Source organism: Myxocyprinus asiaticus, chromosome 3 (genome assembly GCF_019703515.2).
Source record: "Myxocyprinus asiaticus isolate MX2 ecotype Aquarium Trade chromosome 3, UBuf_Myxa_2, whole genome shotgun sequence".
In the NCBI taxonomy this organism is placed as follows: domain Eukaryota; kingdom Metazoa; phylum Chordata; class Actinopteri; order Cypriniformes; family Catostomidae; genus Myxocyprinus; species Myxocyprinus asiaticus.
This window is the reverse complement of record NC_059346.1, coordinates 40,614,174-40,633,128: the sequence shown is the minus strand read 5'-3', so window position 1 is coordinate 40,633,128 and position 18,955 is coordinate 40,614,174.

Sequence of the window (18,955 nt, the reverse complement as noted above, 5' to 3'; positions counted from 1 at the left end):
ATTCTGGAGCTACATTTTTCAGCTTCCAAGCGTTACAGTCTGAAATCAGGTGACCAGGATCAAGGCGGTAAAAACAAACTCGATGGTCACCCATTTGTCTAGAGGCGGATTTGATTTGATTGAGACTCACTTTTGGGGAAAATCGCAAGAAAACACGAGCTGCATCTCTAACCGAATCGTCAGCAACTGTAGACAAAACACTGTTCTGATGTATGGAGGGAAATCGTTTTGGTGCGTTAGCACAAATTTATTAGCTAAAACTGCTGCATCAGTAAGCAAAGCTACTTTCTGCTCATTTAGGTGGAGGACAACATTCTCTGGCATGCAACTTTAAAGTCTTCTAGCAAGATCAACTCATGAAGCTGCTCAAAAGTTGCAATCTTGCTAGAAAGACACCACTTCTCAAAAAGGTCTCCCTTGCAAATTCAACATGTGTCTTTTTGGTTGTTTTTGTGTGGGACCTAAATTTTGGGTGATATGCCTCGGGTACCAAATCATATGCCCGAAGGACAGAGGATTTCACGACCTCGTAGTCAAGGGACTGTTCTGTTGTTAAGGCAGAACAAACTTCCTGGGCTTTGCCAGAGAGACTGCACTGTAACAATAAAGCCCACATGTCTTTAGGCCACCTCAATTTCGCAGCAACATGTTCGAAAGCAACAAAGTAAGAGTCGACCTCAGCTTCTCTTAAAGGTGGTCCTAGTGGCAGATTTAGGCATGGGCGACATGGGCAGTTGGCGGCATCTTGCGGGGGGGCGGCACGAGGCACCACACAGAACCCCCCCCCACCCCCTGTAAACAACTTTGGGGGCGTGTTGAAGCGGGTTTCGCCCAGGGTGCCATACAAGCTAGAACCACTACTGGGTGGTCCCAGTCTAATATATTTGCCAACATTAAAGTTAGAATCGGAGAATATGAGGTCAGGGTTTTGAGTTAAGGCAGCAACAGGTAATTTGCAAGAGAAGAAGCAGAGGGAGGTCTAGAGCGAGGCAATGTAACAGGCTTTCTACCCAACTTTAAGGCCCGCAAATCTAATTCACACAGCTTAATGTCCCGGTCTGCTTCTGCTTTCACAACACGAAGCAAAATCATCTGAGCCTCACACGCTTGTTTTTTTTTTTTTATTAAGAGCTCTAATTCTTTCAGCCCAAGGGCTAACATAGGTTCATGAGGGCCTACAGAATCAGAGTTGGGAAGAACCTCTTTGGCTACTGTTTCCACTGCAGCACTAGGTTGTTCCTCAACACCATCCTCAGATTGCCTTGGCAAAATACCAGCCTTAACTAGCTTCTCAAACAAGTCCTCTTTTATGACTTGTTTGGTGGACTCTTTGGGGAATGTCGATATTAAAGAAGTCCGCTATCAAAAGCAGATTCTTTTTGCACTTGTTGAAAACTTCGGTGGTAGGATAAAGGGTAAACTATCAAATCGAATGTCTCTCACCACCACGGAGGCTTCCTCTCCTCAAAATGAAAACAGCCAAACAGATAAAAAAAAATAAAAAAAGAACACAAATGTACACTTAAATACATCCAGGGACGTAACACATTGCATTAAAATCTTACTACATGCTGGACATATCTGGTCAAAAGTGAACACTTCCCCAATAATCACACTCAAACCAGGATGATACTACTAAACGTTACAAATGATTAAACCAGTTTTTTTTTGTTTTTTTGTTTTTTCGGACTTTGGGATGGAAATATTCCTTTATTTTAACATTTATTAAATGGCTCATAACATACCTAGAGATTATAGTAAAATGTACTGAAAAGACATGAATGCAATGAGATCATTATAATTGCTCATAATCTGTACATCTTTACTCGTAATGTATGTTTTTTTTTTTTTTTTTTTTTTTTTACATATACCCCTCTCTTGTTCTAATGCTCTACAATGTGCACTCGTTTGTAATATATTCTTGTTTCTCTAATTAAAACGAAATTATACTCTGCAAAGTGCTGCCTACTCACACATGTACTCCCCGTTAAGGTCATAAGATGCATCTAGAGGATTTAATTTAGGCCTATATAAACATAGTTTTCCCTGAGTAATAATTGGAAGGTGATGTGAGTCTGTTTAGATAATGTATTTGAGATTAATTGTACATAAATATTATATATATATATATATATATATATATATATATATATATATATATATATATATATATATATATATATATATATTATTTTTATTGTATACTATGTATTCTATATTGTGTATTGTATACTGTACTTTGTATGTTATTATTTGTATATTGTGTTGTAATTATGTGTATATTAGATGTGTAAATTGTGTTGTGTAAATCTGATGTTTATTGTAAATTGGTATGTCTCATCACTGTCATGACTGCTATGTTGCTTGGAACTGCACCCAAGGCTTTCACCCACTATTGCACTTGTGTATATGGTTGAGTGACAATAAAGTGATTTGATTTGATAAATAGACCATAAAAATGCTGCACTATGGGCACTGCCATTAATACAGCCTTCCACGGAAGTTGAGAACATCGTTTTGTGAGCGTGGAAGTGTGATAAAGGCCTATTGCTTGTGGATTCAGTCATATAAATTGACTCTATGTATATCAGTAACCATTTGATTCATATTGTACACTTTTAGAGAAAATAGCATGTGTTTCACCAAAATTCAATAATCATCAGCAAGATGACTAACATACTATATTATGGTGTTAAAATAAGAGTTCCCCAAGAAATATGTGAAAATAAACCTGTGGTTGTCCATGTTTCTGACAACAAAGCACTTGAATGTGACACTTATAATTACAACTTCAGACATGGGAAGTAAGATAATTCTGATAGCACTTGAAGACAACATCAGGTTCAGTCAGTTTCAGTGTTGGTTGTTATGGACAAACGGTCCAGTAAATAAAAAATTCCAAAAATAACAGTCAATTAGCTGCACAGAATAATGAAAACCAGATCAGACCAGATCAGTCAATACACAGCACATAAAATAAGCAGAGTAGACCAACCCCATATTCTACACTCAATAGAAACAAATTAGAAGGCAGACCAGTGGCATGCGTGAAATACAAATTATGGCCAAAAGTATGTGTACACCCACTTCTAATGGTTTTGGCTATTCCAGTAATTCCAGGGACAGCATACTTGTTGCCCTATAATCTATCTTTATTTAGCTGGTTGTTCATGACTGGAACAAATGTGTAGAAACATATTTATTTGAACCCAATGAGATCCACGTGCCCTGTATGCAACATTTAATTGTCTGTGGCCTGTAAAATTACACAAAATGCAATCCACTTTTCTCCTCTCCATTGCAATTCTTCTTTCTACATCAGCCATGGCCCCAAATCAGAGTCCGATGAATTATTGAACACTTCAGTGGGAAAAAAGGCAGGTTTTGATTGACTGAAAATTCTATGGGCAAAAGAGAAGGAAGAGCCCAACCTAGAAATATTGCCTCTCCTGCACATAAAGAGGAATAAAAAAAGACACACAGCCTTGAAGCAAGAAACAGCTAGAATTTTAGAAGTTATAGACACAGTCGGGCCTAGTGCACTTATAAGAACACAGTTTCACAATGAATTAGACACCATATGCCTATCATACATTACGTGGCAGTCAACTAATAATACAAATTGACATTTTAAAAACACATCCATGCACAAAAGCCAGAACCAAGGAGGTCTAATATCAAGAAACAGCTCTCTAATAATATTTTCGATTTACATTTTGCTTGCAATAAATTTTGGTTCGTCAGGGTACACGGTTACTTTTCAAAACTTGATCCGACACTGAATGCTCAAGCAGCCTAATTTACACTTAGAAAACACCTGATACTGCTATAACAATGCAAAAAGCATTTACCATTTTTCTTGAAGTGAAAATCAGTCCTCCTTTCCTGTTTAATTAATCAATTGCACGATCATGCAGAACATCTCAGGTTTTTAAATCCATAAGGATCTCTTTCTCAATGGTGAGGAGGCAGTGATGACAGCCATCTCGTCAGCAAGATCTTGCGCTCTTCGTTTTCAAATTATGTACATCACTTAAAGCGTGATTGAGTCACTCAAGTCCAGCTAGAAGGCTTGGACTGGGACATATCCTAAAGACCACACCTGCCAAGAACAAATAAATCAATCTGATTGGCTGATGAATCTGACAATCTGACTTTAGATGCATATTTACTGCAGTGATGAGGGATTCTGTGGAAATTCTGAAGGCCTGACGGGGTGGAGCTCAGACTCACATGCTGCTTCAGCTAAGGAGCATGGCTTTGGGCATGTGATTTGTGAAACAGTTGTCACACTTTGTTTGTAAGCATCGAGGAATAAATTCTGATTTGATAAACATTTTGTTTTTTGCTATTCATTTGTAGATGAATTAGGAGTGGAAATTAATTGAAAATACATAGGCTAAAATGTCAATGAGAATGAAACGATGAAAAAATATTTATTTTTTAGACATGTTACGCCAGCAGAGAAGGCTTTGCTGGCACTGAGAAATCACCACTGACATTGTGTATGTCAATATATCCATGTGTGCGTATATATCAGTGGTCAGGGCTTCATGTGAGACTGATAGAAATAATGAAACACAGTTCCCTGTCTGTCACTCACTCAATGTTGTGTCGATTTAGTGACACTAGGGTTCACTCTTGAGAGCCCCAATCACCTTTGCTTTATTCAGGAAAGGCCAATGAAAATTGGCGAGTGGAATTTGCATGCCACTCTCCGCCCCGGACATACGGGTATAAAAGGAAATGGCGTGCACCACTCATTCAGACTTGTTCTTCGGAGCCGAGTGCAAGTGTGTGTTCATCCCGTCACCTTATTCCTTGCTGCTGGAATTTACGGTGCATATCAGCGGTCGCCATCGCACGGTCGAGTGTTGTGCTTCCCCTGGGCGCTTCGGCAGCTGAGTCCACAAGTGTTAAAAGAGTATATTCCAAAAGAGTATATTTTCTCGAAAAGAGCTCGCACAAACGATTGCCGTCTTTTTTAAGAGGTCCTTTCGCCTTTGTGCTACTGGGTGTGGCTGTTATCTATCCCCACCGGATGGCCATGAGATCTGTCTCGAGTGCTTGGGTCGCCAGCACACCGAGGCAGCTTTCGTGGAGGGGTCATGTTCTCACTGTGAGAACATGCACATGAGAATGTTGCGGTCGTGGCTCTCTTCCTTCTTTGTGAAGCAGAGAGCCACCGTGGCTGCTTCCCGACCTGGTCCATCCTGCGCTGAAACTCAGGCAGCTGCATTGGCGAGTGCCGCGGCCATTTGGATGTGGATATGGGATCGTTTCCTCCAGCTCAATCCCCACGGACTTCCCAGCCCCCAGCACGCTTGTTCTGCCCGGTAGAGTTCACGCGCGAGGTAGGCGGTCCGCCTCAGGGTGGATTTAATATCTTGTTCAGAGCTCACGACGAGGACGAGTTATCGGTTGCAGCATCGGGGGTGGGCTTCTGCTTTCGGAAGTGGACGAATCTTCTGAGCTCCCACTCTCGGGCAGTAGAGCTCAGGATGAGGTGGATGCTGAGTTGGCAGCCGTGCTTGCCCAGGCGGCCGTGAATATCGGGCTGGAGTGGAACCCTCCGCCCTGCCCTTAGCGTTCGCGGCTAGATGATTGGTTTTGGGCTCGGAGCGCAACTCACGGCCGCGGCCCACCCCAGTGCCTTTCTTCCAGAAGTGCATGAGGAGCTCGTGAAGTCGTGTTAGGCACCTTTCTCTGCCCGTACACGCTTTGCCGGCTCATCCACCCTAACTACCCTCGATGGTGGAGCAGCTAAGGGATATGTCAAGCTTCCTCAGGTAGAGCGTGCCGTCACTGTGCATTTATGCCCGCAGGGCGCAGCCACCTGGAGGAACCGACCAAGGCTCTCTTCCAAGGCATGTACGTTTTCTTCATCACTCGTGGCGAAGACTTACAATGCTGTGAGTCAGACCGCTTCCGCCCTGCACGCCATGGCCATCCTGCATGTCCACCAGGCCAAGGCGCTCAAAGATCTGCACAAGGGTAGGACCGACCCAGAGCTTATGCAGGAACTGCGCAGCGCGACAGACCTCACTCTACGGGTGATGAAAGTCACACTGTGTGCCCTGGGCCGGACGATGTCCACCTTGGTGGTCCAAGAGCGACACCTGTGGTTCAACCTTGTGGAGATGCATGACGCCGAGAAAGTCCACTTTCTCGATGCGCCCATCTCACAAGAGGGGCTCTCACTGTCGAGGATTTCGCCCACCAGTTCTCGACAGTGAAGAAGCAGACGGAGGCCATCAAACACATCTTGTCACCTATAGGCCTCCGAAGTCCCGCGCCCGTCTGCCTCTTGTAAGGGCCGTCCTCCTGTCGGTGCCGGCCCCGGCTCCCCCACCATCGGAAACCATACGCCGGTATTTAAGAAGAAGATCCTCCCGCAGGAAGGCGGCACCACCTGCACACCAGCCGGCCACCAAGAACCATGGACGGGCTTCAAGGTGGTCCTGAGACGGGCGACCCAGGGATGAAGCAGTGCTTATTAATGACTCTGACCCAGGTGTGCGCACGGGCCCCACTCCCGCCCCTGGGTCAGCACGAGGTGGGTATCCCAACATTGCCGGATGCCTTCTGGGCATGCAAATTGTCAATAAAAGAGCAGTTTCCTCATTCCCTGGGTCATTCTCCAATGCTCAGCCCCTCCAGCCCTCGCACCCATGACGGCCAGGAGCTGAAAGTCTTTCCGGTCAGCAAGCGGGATGTGAGTATCTTGCTGTAAGGGGGGTTAGAGGGAAAGGAGGAGGCGAGAACCGGCTTGACAACTTAAATAATAATTTAATGAACAACTTAACCAAAAACACACAACCGTAAACACACACAGTACATCTGCCTGTAATTCTCTCTCTCTCTAACTGTCGTCCCCGGCTGCCTTTATCCCTCGCGCGCCCCATCAGGCTGTTTGGGGACCGGGCGTGCATCATTCCAGCCCGGCCCCACCCTCCTCGGCTCTACACTCCTCCCGGCGTTGCCTCAGGCCGGGGAGCCCCTGGCATGACGTACATCCCCCCTTCCTCTCTGGGGGGCGTGCCTTGCACCCCGACTGCCGGCGGGTCATCCCCGCCTTCCTCGACGTGGGAGGAGACAGGAGGGGAAAACCAACAACAAAAAAAAAACAACAAAATAGGTGAGGGAAAGGCCAAAACAGAGCGACAGAGAGAGAGAGAGGAGAGAGAGAAAAAGAAACTCACTCACTGGTTCTCTGATGTGCCGTCGAGTGGTCCTCGATCACTCCTCCACCCTCTTGGGCGGATGGCAGCCGCTCCTCCCCAGGCGGACCGGAGTCAGACCTCCGACCCCCAGCGGACAGAATGCCCCTCTGCGTTCCCGGCATCCCGTGGGGATACTCCTCCGCCCCTGGCAGCGGCCCTACCATTCCAGGCGGTCGGGGAGTTGCTTCCCTCCTCCCCTCGTGGACGGCGGTCTTCTCTTGACCCCTCTGTGTTTCTAGGGGACGGCAAGGCACTCCTCCGCCCCTGGCAGCGGCTCCATCGCTCCAGGCGGTCGGGGAGCCCAGTCCCCACTCGCCTCGTGGACGGCGGCCGTTCCCTGCGTCCGGGTGCTCGGGCTACTCCGTCCCCCGGCGGATGGCAGTGGTGCTCCGCTGGGTGGGCGGCAGTGTTGAGGACTCTGCGACGGGCATCCCTCCTCCTCCCAGGTTTCGGCACCAGTGTAAGGGGAGTTAGAAGGAAAGGAGGAGGAGAGAACCGGCTTGACAACTTAAATAATAATTTAATGAACAACTTAACCAAAAACACACAACCATAAACACACACAGTACAGCTGCCTGTAATTCTCTCTCTCTCAAACTGTCGTCCCCGGCCGCCTTTATCGCTCGCGTGCACCATCAGGCTGATTGGGGACCGGGCGTGCGTCATTCCAGCCCGGCCCTGCCCTCCTCGTCTCTACACTTGCATTCCCTTGTTTTCCGTCAAAAGAAAGCCGGCAAATAGGTAAGTACGGTGGTTCTTGGGGCCGCTCACCCGCCCCAGCCACCGGTCACTGATGCGGGCTCGTGGCGCAGCACGCCTCCCCTGGACATTCCTCCCTGGTCGTCCCCCTGGCACCGTTAGCGCAAAGGCTGGAAGCCTGGTTAGCGCTTTATAGCCCATCGCGATGGCTCATCATGATGATCCGGCTCGGCTACACGATCCAGTTCGCCAGATGGCCACCCAGGTTCAGTGGCGTCCTCTCCACTACTGTGTGAGGCGAGGATGCCTTGGTCCTTCGGACGGAGGTCGCCACCCTTCTGGCAAAGGGAGCAATAGAACCTGTTCCCTTAGCTGAGTCGCACAAGGGCTTTTACAGCCCTTATTTTATCGTGCCCAAGGGGGGGGGGTGCGCCCAATCCTGGATCAGCATGCCTTGAACAGAGCTTTACACAGGCTTCCGTTCAAGATGTTGATGCAGAAGCGCAACATGACATCTGTATGACATCAGGATTGGTTCGCAGCCATCGACCTGAAGGACGCGTACATTCACATATCGATCCTTCCTCGACACAGACCATTTCTTCGGTTTGCCTTTGAGGGACGAGCATACCAGTACAAGGTCCTCCCTTTTGGTCTGTCCCTGTCTCCTCGCATCTTTACCAAGGTCGCAGAGGCTGCCCTGGCCCCGCTGAGGGAGAAGGGCATTCGCATTCTCAGTTATCTGATCCTAGCTCACTCACGAGATCTATTGTGTAGGAACCTTGTGCTTCGGCACCTCGACCGACTGGGGCTTCAGGTCAACTGGGAAAAGAGCAAGCTCTCCCCAGCACAGAGCATGTATTTTCTCAGTATGGAGTTGGACTCGGTCACCCTGATGGCACTCCTTACGAACGAGCATGCACAGTCGGTGCTGGCCTGCCTGAAAACCTTCACGCAGAAGGTAGTGGTCCCGGTGAAACAATTTCAGAGGCTCCTGGGGCATATGGCATCCTCGGTGGCGGTACTCCCCCTCGGGTTGATGCATATGAGACCGCTCCAGCACTGGCTACAGAATCAAGTCCCAAGGTGGGCATGGCACCACAGCACCCAGCGCTTGACTATCACACCTCGGTGCCGTCAAACTTTCAGTCCTTGGTCAGACTTGGCGTTTCTACGGGCAGAGGTTCCCTTAGAGCAGGTCTTGAGGCACATTGTGGTCAGGATAGATGCCTCGAATTTGGGCTGGGGTGCTGTGTGCAACGGGAAGCATTATCGGGGCTCTGGACAGGGCCCTGCCTGCAATGGCACATCAACTGCCTAGAAATGCTGGAAGTATCGCTGGCCCTGCGGAGGCTTCGGCCATTGATTCAGGGCAAGCACGTGTTGATCCAGATGGACAACACAGCGACTGTGGCATACATAAACCGCCAGGGCGGGGTATGCTCACATCACATGTCACAACTCCCCTCGGCACGGATGCCTTGGCACACAGCTGGCCTCAGGGGCTGCGCAAGTATGGGTTTCCCCCAGTGAGCCTCATTGCACAGATGTTGTGCAAAGTCAGGGAGGACAGGCAACAAGTCCTGATAGTTGTGCCATACTGGCCCAACCAGACTTGGTTTTCAGACCTGATGCTCCTGGCAGTAGCCCCTCCCTGACGCATTCCCCTGAGGCAGGACCTTATAACTCAGGGTCAGGGCACGCTCCGGCTTCCAGACCTCTGGAATCTCCATGTCTGGACGGGACGCGGAGGACCTAGCAGGCCTTCCGCCAGCGGTGGTAGACACGATCACTCAGGCTAGAGCCCCCTCCACGAGGTGGTTGCGCCCAATCCTGGATCAGCATGCCTTGAACAGAGCCTTACACAGGCTTCCGTTCAAGATGTTGACACAGAAGCGCATCCTGACATCTGTATGACATCAGGATTGGTTTGCGGCCATCGACCTGAAGGACACGTATATTCACGTATCGATCCTTCCTCGACACAGACCCTTTCTTTGGTTTGCCTTCGAGGGACGAGCATACCAGTACAAGGTCCTCCCTTTCGGTCTGTCCCTGTCTCGTCGCGTCTTTACCAAGGTCACAGAGGCTGCCCTGGCCCCGCTGAGGGAGAAGGGCATTCGCATTCTCAGTTATCTTGATGACTGGCTAATCCTAGCTCACTCACGAGATCTATTGTGTGCGCACAGGAACTTTGTGCTTTGGCACCTCGACCGACTGGGGCTTCAGGTCAACTGGGAAAAGAGCAAGCTCTCCCTGGTGCAGAGCATGTCTTTTCTCAGTATGGAGTTGGACTCGGTCACCCTGATGGCACGCCTTATGAACGAGCGTGCACAGTCGGTGCTGGCCTGCCTGAAAACCTTCACGCAGAAGGTAGCGGTCCTGGTGAAACAATTTCAGAGGCTCCTGGGGCATATGGCATCCTCCACGGCGGTACTTCCCCTCGGGTTGATGCATATGAGACCGCTCCAGCACTGGCTACAGAATCGAGTCCCAAGGTGGGCATGGCGCCATGGCACCCAGCGCTTGACTATCACGCCTTGGTGCCGTCAAACTTTCAGTCCTTGGTCAGACTACGGGCAGGGGTTCCCCTAGAGCAGGTGTCTCGAGGCACGTCGTGGTCACGACAGATACCTCGAATTTAGGCTGGGGCGCTGTGTGCAACGGGAAGCATTATCGGGGCTCTGGACAGGGCCCTGCCTGCAATGGCACATCAACTACCTAGAGTTGCTGGCAGTATCGCTGGCCCTGCGGAGGCTTCGGCCGTTGATTCAGGACAAGCACGTGTTGATCCAGATGGACAACACAGCGACTGTGGCATACATAAACCGCCAGGGCGGGGTATGCTCACGTCGCATGTCGCAACTCCCCTCGGCACGGATGCCTTGGCTCACAGCTGGCCTCGGGGCTGCACAAGTATGGGTTTCCCCCAGTGAGCCTCATTGCACAGATGTTGTGCAAAGTCAGGGAGGACAGGCAACCTGATGGTTGCGCCAATATATATATATATATATATATATATATATAAAACACTTAATTAACAATAATAACAACAACAACAATAAGAAGAAAAAGAAGCAGAAAATTGGTGCACATCATCAGACTGAAATGTGGCATTTATTTTTTGTCAAGTTCAAAATAGTTTTCATTTATAAAGTATTTAATTTACTGACTGGATTACTCAAAATTACACATTGCGACATGGCTTAATATATAATAAAATGTTATAGATTTTTTAGAAAAATTTAACTATATTGTGATATATATAGTTATCATGATATAAAATTACTCATACATGATTTAGGATTTTGGTCATATCACACACCCCTAATTACGAGTGTGATATTGTTTTACCAAGTTTTTTTTATTTAGTTAATATCGAGTACAGCAACTTTATACTGTAACTGTAGAGTACAGCAACTGAGTACAGTGATGTTATACTAAATCGTTGCACTCTTGGAATGCCACTTGTCCAATTAGATTAGAGGACTGGAACTATTATATAATCAATAACAGCACACTGTCTTGTTGTCTTTTTAATGAGAGAGAGAGCTTCTAGACATTCTTTGGCAGCAATAGATCAGGTCTGATTTTCTTCTGCACTAGGAAAAAATACAGAAAAAAAAACAAACAAAAAAAACAAGATGAACGATGTTTGAGGTAGTCACGTGAAACTACCACTTAGACAAAAAAAAAAATGTACGTCACTGGACTTCCTGTCCTGTTGCTGACTGCACGCATGTTTGTAGCCTGCTTAGCATTGCTTATTCTTATTCTTATACATTCGACTTTTTATCCTTTGTCATTTTACCGCGTTTCTGTTTTTTCCGCTTTTCTACTGTTTCATCTGTGTGTATTTTACCTGTTGCTGTTGGCGCCTAGATCCGGTACAGTGGACAGAGTCGTGCCAACAAGCTTTCCTAAAAGGAAAATCTGCGCTTTGTGGGGGGCCGTTTTACATGCTTCTAATTTCTCTCTCCCCTTTATTTTGCAGATGGATGCATCTGACAGAGGGCCGGATATTGCCCTGATCTGAGTCTGAGAGTGCGGAGAGAGAGTGCGGTAAGGCTCGTCATCTGGGTTATCATTATCTCTACCACCTGTTTCTTGTTGTAGTGATGGCGGAGGGAGACCTAAAAAGGTGCACAAGGCATCAGAGTGACAGAGAGACCAGAGAGAGAGACTGTTCCTGTGTGTGCTACAAGAATTGTTGACTCGTTTGTGTGATTACTTGGCCACTCGGTGCCCTTTTGTTTAAGTTTTGGTTATCAACACTGAAGAGTAATAAAATATTCACGTTGACAGGTCACTGACTCCTGAATCCTCCATTATCCAGAATACGAACGTGTTACATTCACATAACCCCTTTTCAGCAATACAGATGAAGAAGTGATCTGTATAGGCAGAACAACTGCTATATTGAACTTACAAGGGAGAATACTTCATCCAAAGCACACAGTCAATACAACAGATGTCGCTGAACAGGAAGAAAAGTGTGTTTGGTTGATGGCCTCCTAATGTCTGTCCTATTAAGATAAATGGAATGCCTCACCTTCCTTAAATGGCCAACAGTTTAAATGAAGTGGAAAGGTTTGTGAGGCAGCAATGTTATGTAGGTATGCAGGTAAGACATGAGTGAGAAAGGGAGAGAGTGAGCTAGAGAGAGACTCAGACTGTAAAGCAGTGAGCTTAAGCGTTTGCTTAAGGCTCAAATCTGGTTAAGAAACAAATTCCTAATCTCAACTCCTATAGCCAGGGATAATAATTCCTGTTCATGTCTATCTCTGTTGGAAATCCCTCAAGGATAAGGAATTAAGAATGAAATACTTAGTACTCTATTCTAAAGAAACCCTACCTTTGGACTTCGTTGGTGCACTCAGTAATATTTGACTGTGCTGAACTGGCTGATATACAATAGTTTGCGATTACCACTGTTTCCGTTGCCACTAATACTACTGTAGACATACAGTACACTACTCAAAATTAGCCATGATTCATTTATGCTAATATTAAGGGAATTATTAAAATAAAGTGAGTAGTATTCAGCTGGTCATGTGATCTCAACATAGTGGCCTCCTTGAGGCAGCCCTCAAGCCCATGTTAGATAAAACAACTTTCACTGATATGACTGGAGTCTTTATCTCATGTGAGTGGTCATGATTTTAAACATATTTTTGAAAAGCACTTTTTTAATGAGGAAGAAAATACTGAATATGATTCAGTGTACTGGATAAGGTAAACAGCATTACACATCTCTCTGTTGTCTGTGACAGAGTCCCCATTGAGCACTTTCATTGAAAAACGTCATTGAAAACCCTGCCTTAAAATTGATTGCCTTCATATCAGTTAGCAACTGTATGTGCAATACATGCCATATATTAAGTAATCTGAGTAGATTTTGTGGTAGACAATGTTTAAAATGAAAGGATATTGATTGAACTGTAAGATTAATGATAATTATATTAATATGGATGACACTTGTTCAGCGCATCTCTGTGGGTTGATGCGAAAGCTGATTTGAATCTGGAAGCTTGTAAGGTAACTGGCTGTTGCAAAAACACATATGTGTGACGCTACTCTGCGGGAGCCAGTTATTAACGGTCACATATGTGTGATGGTATGTATGAAATGGTTAAAAATTAATCCCGTATTGGCTGCGGAAGTGCACATAGATGCTGTAAGCATGTCTTATGCTGTTTGGCTGGTAAAGGCTTTAGTTGGCATAAATGTATTGTGTATGTATTTAATTTTAACAGAAGTGATGTAAGCAGTGGTCAGGGAGAGTGTTACTCGCTGTTCAATTGGATTGCGGTTAATAGCAGTTTATTCACTATGTAGTCCATCCTTGGACCAATGAGGCCTGTGAAATATCCCTTGCTGAACAGAAGAAAGGTGTGTTTGGTTGATGGCCTCCTAATGTCTGTCCTATTAAGATTAAAGGAATGTATCTCCTTCCTTTAATGGCTAACAGTTTAAATGAAGTGGAAAGGTTTGTGAGGCAGCTATGTTAGGGAGGTAAGACACAAGTGAGAAAGGGAGAGAGCGAGCAAGAGAGAGACTCAGGCTGTAAAGCAGTGAGCTTAAGATGTAATATGGATTTAAAGCATTTGTTTAAGGCTCAAACATGGTTAAGAAACAAATTCCTCATCTCAACTCCTATAGCCAGGGATAATAATTCCTGTTCATATCTATCTCTGTTGGAAATCCCTAAGCAGTGGTCAGGGAGAGTGTTACTCATTGTTCAATTGGATTGCGGTTAATAGCAGTTTATTCACTATGTAGTCCATCCTAAGACCGATGAGCTGCCAGAGGCCTGTGAAATATCCCTTGTTTTCCAGCTGGAATTAGCAGCAGTTCATCTTCTGTTAAGTCCATCGTTGTAGATGGAATTGATGCAGACAGTGATCATCAAAGTGGTTGGGACAGGCTGCAGTTCGTAGTCATCGATTAGCAGGACGTAGTGGTGGGACTGGGACATCTGGCTGGACTGAAGCTGGGTCTGGTAAGCTCTGGGAACATTGGGTTATTTAATCAGAGGTGTATAGTAACGAAGTATAAATGAAAGTATAAAATACACTCCTAAGATGATTCGCTTATGTTTTCCTCTTTTCTAAGTCACTTTGGATAAAAGCGTCTGCCAAATGAATAAATGTAAATGTAAATGTAAATGTACTTAAGTAAAATTTTTCAATATTTGTACTTTACTTGAGTATAAATATTTCATTTTGCGAATCACAAATTCGAATCAAAATCACAAGCGAAGCACACGCTAGACAACATGTGTTCCATCTTCTCTCTCCACTGGGGAAGACAAGAAACTGCTCATGTAAGTTTAATTTTCTTTTTTTTTTTTTGACATATTTCTTAAATTGACATGCCCCCATCTCAGAAAATTGGCAATCCAAGACAATCTCATTGGATTTACGATTTTGTGATGGTGTTCATGTACAATAATCTCATAAATATGATCATTCTGATGTGACTTGAATGCTTCATTAAAGGGATAGTTCACTCAAAAATGAAAATTCTCTCATCATTTTCTTACCCTCATCCCATCCCAGATACGACTTTCTTTGTTCTGCAGAACACACAATTTTTTTTAGAAGAATATCTCTGTTCTGTAGATCCTTTCAATATAAGTGAATGGTGAACAGACATTTGAAGCTCTGAAAAGAAAATTAAGGGTGCATAAAGTAATCCATAAGACTCCAGTGGTTTAGTCACTGTCTTCTGAAGCAATCCAGTTGGTTTTGGGTGAGAACAGACCAAAATATAACTCCTTTTTCACTGCACATTTTGACAGCATTCTCCTTGGCGATCATGATTTCAAGCTCGATTACACTTCCTATAGTGCCATCTAGCACTCTGCACATGCGTGAAGCACTAGGAAGTGTAATCGAGCTTGAAATCAAGCCTGCAATGGCAACATGTATAGTGAAAAATAAGTTATATTTTGGTCTGTTCTCACCCTTAACCAAATGGATCTCTTCAGAAGACATTGATTAAACCACTGGAGCCATATGGATTAGATTAATGTTGTCTTTATCTCCTTTTTGGAGCTTCAAAGTTCTGGTCACCATTCACTTACATTGTATGGACCTACAGAGCTGAGATATTTTTCCAAAAATATTTGTGTTCAGCAGAAGAAGAAAAAGGCATGCACATCTGGGATGGCATGAGAGTGAGTAAATGATGAGCACCGGCAATCAAATAAGTTGCCATGGGTTTAAATAGCTGTTCCGTAATTTATGCAATTTACTTGTCATTTTGATACTGAAGTAAATTTAAAATCAGTTACTTCAATACTTAAGTATTTTTCTCACGAGCTACTTTAACTTTTATTTGAGTCAATTTTCATGAAGGTATCTTTATTTTTACTTAAGTATAACAAATGAATACTTTATACAACACTGTATTGAAATCATGTAAAGTTGAAGTTCCAAATAAAATCACTAGTCATTTTGCAAGTAATTTTACTCGCCAAAGCCAATTTTTCCTTTCATTTGGCACTTGCCTAGGGTTAATTTTGGACCTTGGATGTATTATTTACAAACAATACAATAGAGAGATCCACATAAAATACACATTTTACACTAGAATATACTATATATGTTTGTGTTTTCTCTTTGAAGATCTCTCATTGAGCAGGAACACACTATCCCTTGGAAAAACTAGTGCATTCCAATGTTTGAGAAAGATGACCAAACATTTTTAATCCTATGAGGATCTGAAAACACTAAAAATAAAGCATTTCATGGTCAGAACGAGAGTGAGACAGAGACCCAATAGCAGAAGAACAGTTCAAAAGATTTATTAACAACAAATATCAACATATACTGTACTGGTGAAGTATTAGAATCCCAGCAGCAGCTGCAGTAGCAGGAGATGAAGAACGAGTCTATGTGCGCATAGTGGAAGCACAGTGGGCAAAGGATGAGCGTGTTCATAGACAGGTGTATGCGTTGTGGGGTGCAGATTGGAACGAAAAACAGGAAAACATTTGGAAAAAACGTGGAAAACGGGGTGAATACATTTGAGGTGAGGTGGTAATTTGAGGCAGACCACCACCGGACTAATGACCTTGGCGATGGGAAATTACCCAATAAACTTGGGACCCAGTTTACGTGAGGGCAGTCAGAGCAGAATATCCTTGAAGGACAACCAAACCTTCTGCCCACACATGTAAGCTGGGGGCTTAGACATGTGTCGGTCCACTGACCTCTTGACGTGAGCACCAGTCCATACGAGGGCTTCTCTGGCAGCTTTCCAGGTGCGTCGGCACCTCTGCAAAAAGGCATATAAGGACGGGACCTGAACATCGGGCTCTTGAGCGGGGAACAGATGGGGCTGGTAGACGAGGCTACACTGGAAGGGCGATAATCCAGTAGACGACGATTGCAAGGAGTTGTGAGCATACTCGACCAAGACTATATAATCGCTATATAATTCTTAGAGCCCGGGTGATATGACAAGGGTGAAATTAAACCGAATGAAATATAATGCCCAGCGAGCCTGTCTAGAGTTGAGGCGTTTAGCGCTAAGGATGTACTATATATTCTTATGGTCAGTCCAGACCACGAAAGGTATCCCCGAACCCTCTAAGGACATTTGGAGGCCAAGTCGATGTCAATAAAGTTCCCTTCGGCTCCAGAATCCACCAGAGCCGAAACCATGTGACTAGCAGAGCCATAATGCCGAGCATAATGCCGGGAGAAGAGTACAAAGTCCGTGGGCTTTGGTCAACTCTTCCTACTGACGAGCGGTGTCTTTTAATGGGCAGGCAGAAGAGAAATGGTCCAGCCGGGCACAAGAAAAGCAAAGACCCTTAATACACTACTTCAAGTAAATTCCTCTTAACCAGACTTTAAGTAGCAATTCACTTCTTTATTAGAAGGGGCCTTTCATTTTATTTTTTTCCCCAATTTGGAATGCCCAATTCTCAAGGCACTCTAAGTCCTTGTGGTGGTGTAGTGACTCACCTCAATCTGGGTGGCGGAGGACAAATCTCAGTTGCCTCTGCGTCTGAGACTGTCAATCCACACATCTTATCACATGGCTTGCTGAGCATGTTACCGCAGAAACATAGCTTGTGTGGAGGCTTCACGCTATTCTCCACGGCATCTACGCACAACTCACCACGTGCCCCACCGAGAGCGAACCACATTATAGCGACCACGAGGAGGTTACCCCATGTGACTCTACCCTCCCTAGCAACTGGGCCAATTTGGTTGTTTAGGAGACCTGGAGTCACTCCTGGATGCCCTGGATTCGAACTCGCGACTCCAGGGGTGGTAGTCAGCGTCTTTACTCGCTGAGCTACCCAGGCCCCCACAGAAGGGGCCTTTCATTAACAGACGTGTGATGTTTTGGGCAGCCAGTCTGTGGATATCTCTTGTATTCAATACCAAACTCAGTCTGGCACAGCACCAAGTCACTCTAATATGGTTTACTCACCAATACCTGTGGCAGCTAAATCTGATTTAACATAAATCTAATTTAATTTAACAGAAGTTTGGACTTGGCACATGTGGAAAATAAAGTATGCACATGCTCTTTCATTTCAGTGGTTTTGTATATCAGGGCATAAATCAACAATTGTCTAGACTTCACAAACTTTCAGAAATACAGAAATGTAGCCTCAAATAACAAACAACACATACTGTAACAAATGTCACTGCATTCATTATTTATGGAGCAAAAAGTAGGACAAAATTAATGTAAATAAATTAATAAATAAACATATGGGCTAAGTTAAGCACTCACTTACTGCCTCCAAATGAATTAAGAAGGTAATTTGCAGCTAAGTAATAAATAATAAAATGCACATAATTATTAGATGACCAAGAAATGTGATCATGTTTCAAAAGTAACCTCTTTAATACTTGTAAAATGTGTGTTGTCTGCAGAATGCAGGTGTGTTAATACCTTGCTAAGGGTTAAAGATATCAGAAATGAAATGTAAAAGGCAATTATTGTTGCTCATCAACATGGGAAGGGTTATGAGTCCATTTCCAAACAATTTGAAGTCTACATTGGACATTTTAGCATTCGTTTACAAATGGAGAACATTAAAGATAGTCACCACCAATTTTCCCAGTGAGTCCCAGCAAATGCATCTAAAGTTTAGACTGTACCCCAAATGAATCATTAGGAGTAGAAAGCATGCTGTCCAAAAATAAAATAAAAGCATGCTAGAGGTGGTGATGCTTGGTCATTATGCACTATCATGCAATGAATCAGCACAAACACCTCATACCAACCATCAAGCACTGTGTTGTAGCAGAGATGATTTACGCTTGTTTTGTTCCCACAGGACTGAACAGCTTGTAGTCATCAAGTTGACCATGAACTTCTTATACCAGTGTTTTTTACAGACAACTCTTAGTCCATTTGTGCAAAAACTAGAAATTGGGTCATAGAACAGGACAATCACCCCAATCTAAGTCTGAATAGGTGCAAAAAGAAAAGAATCAAGGTGTTGGAATAGTCAAGTCAAAATTTAGACCTCACTGTGCTATGTAAGGAGGGCTAAA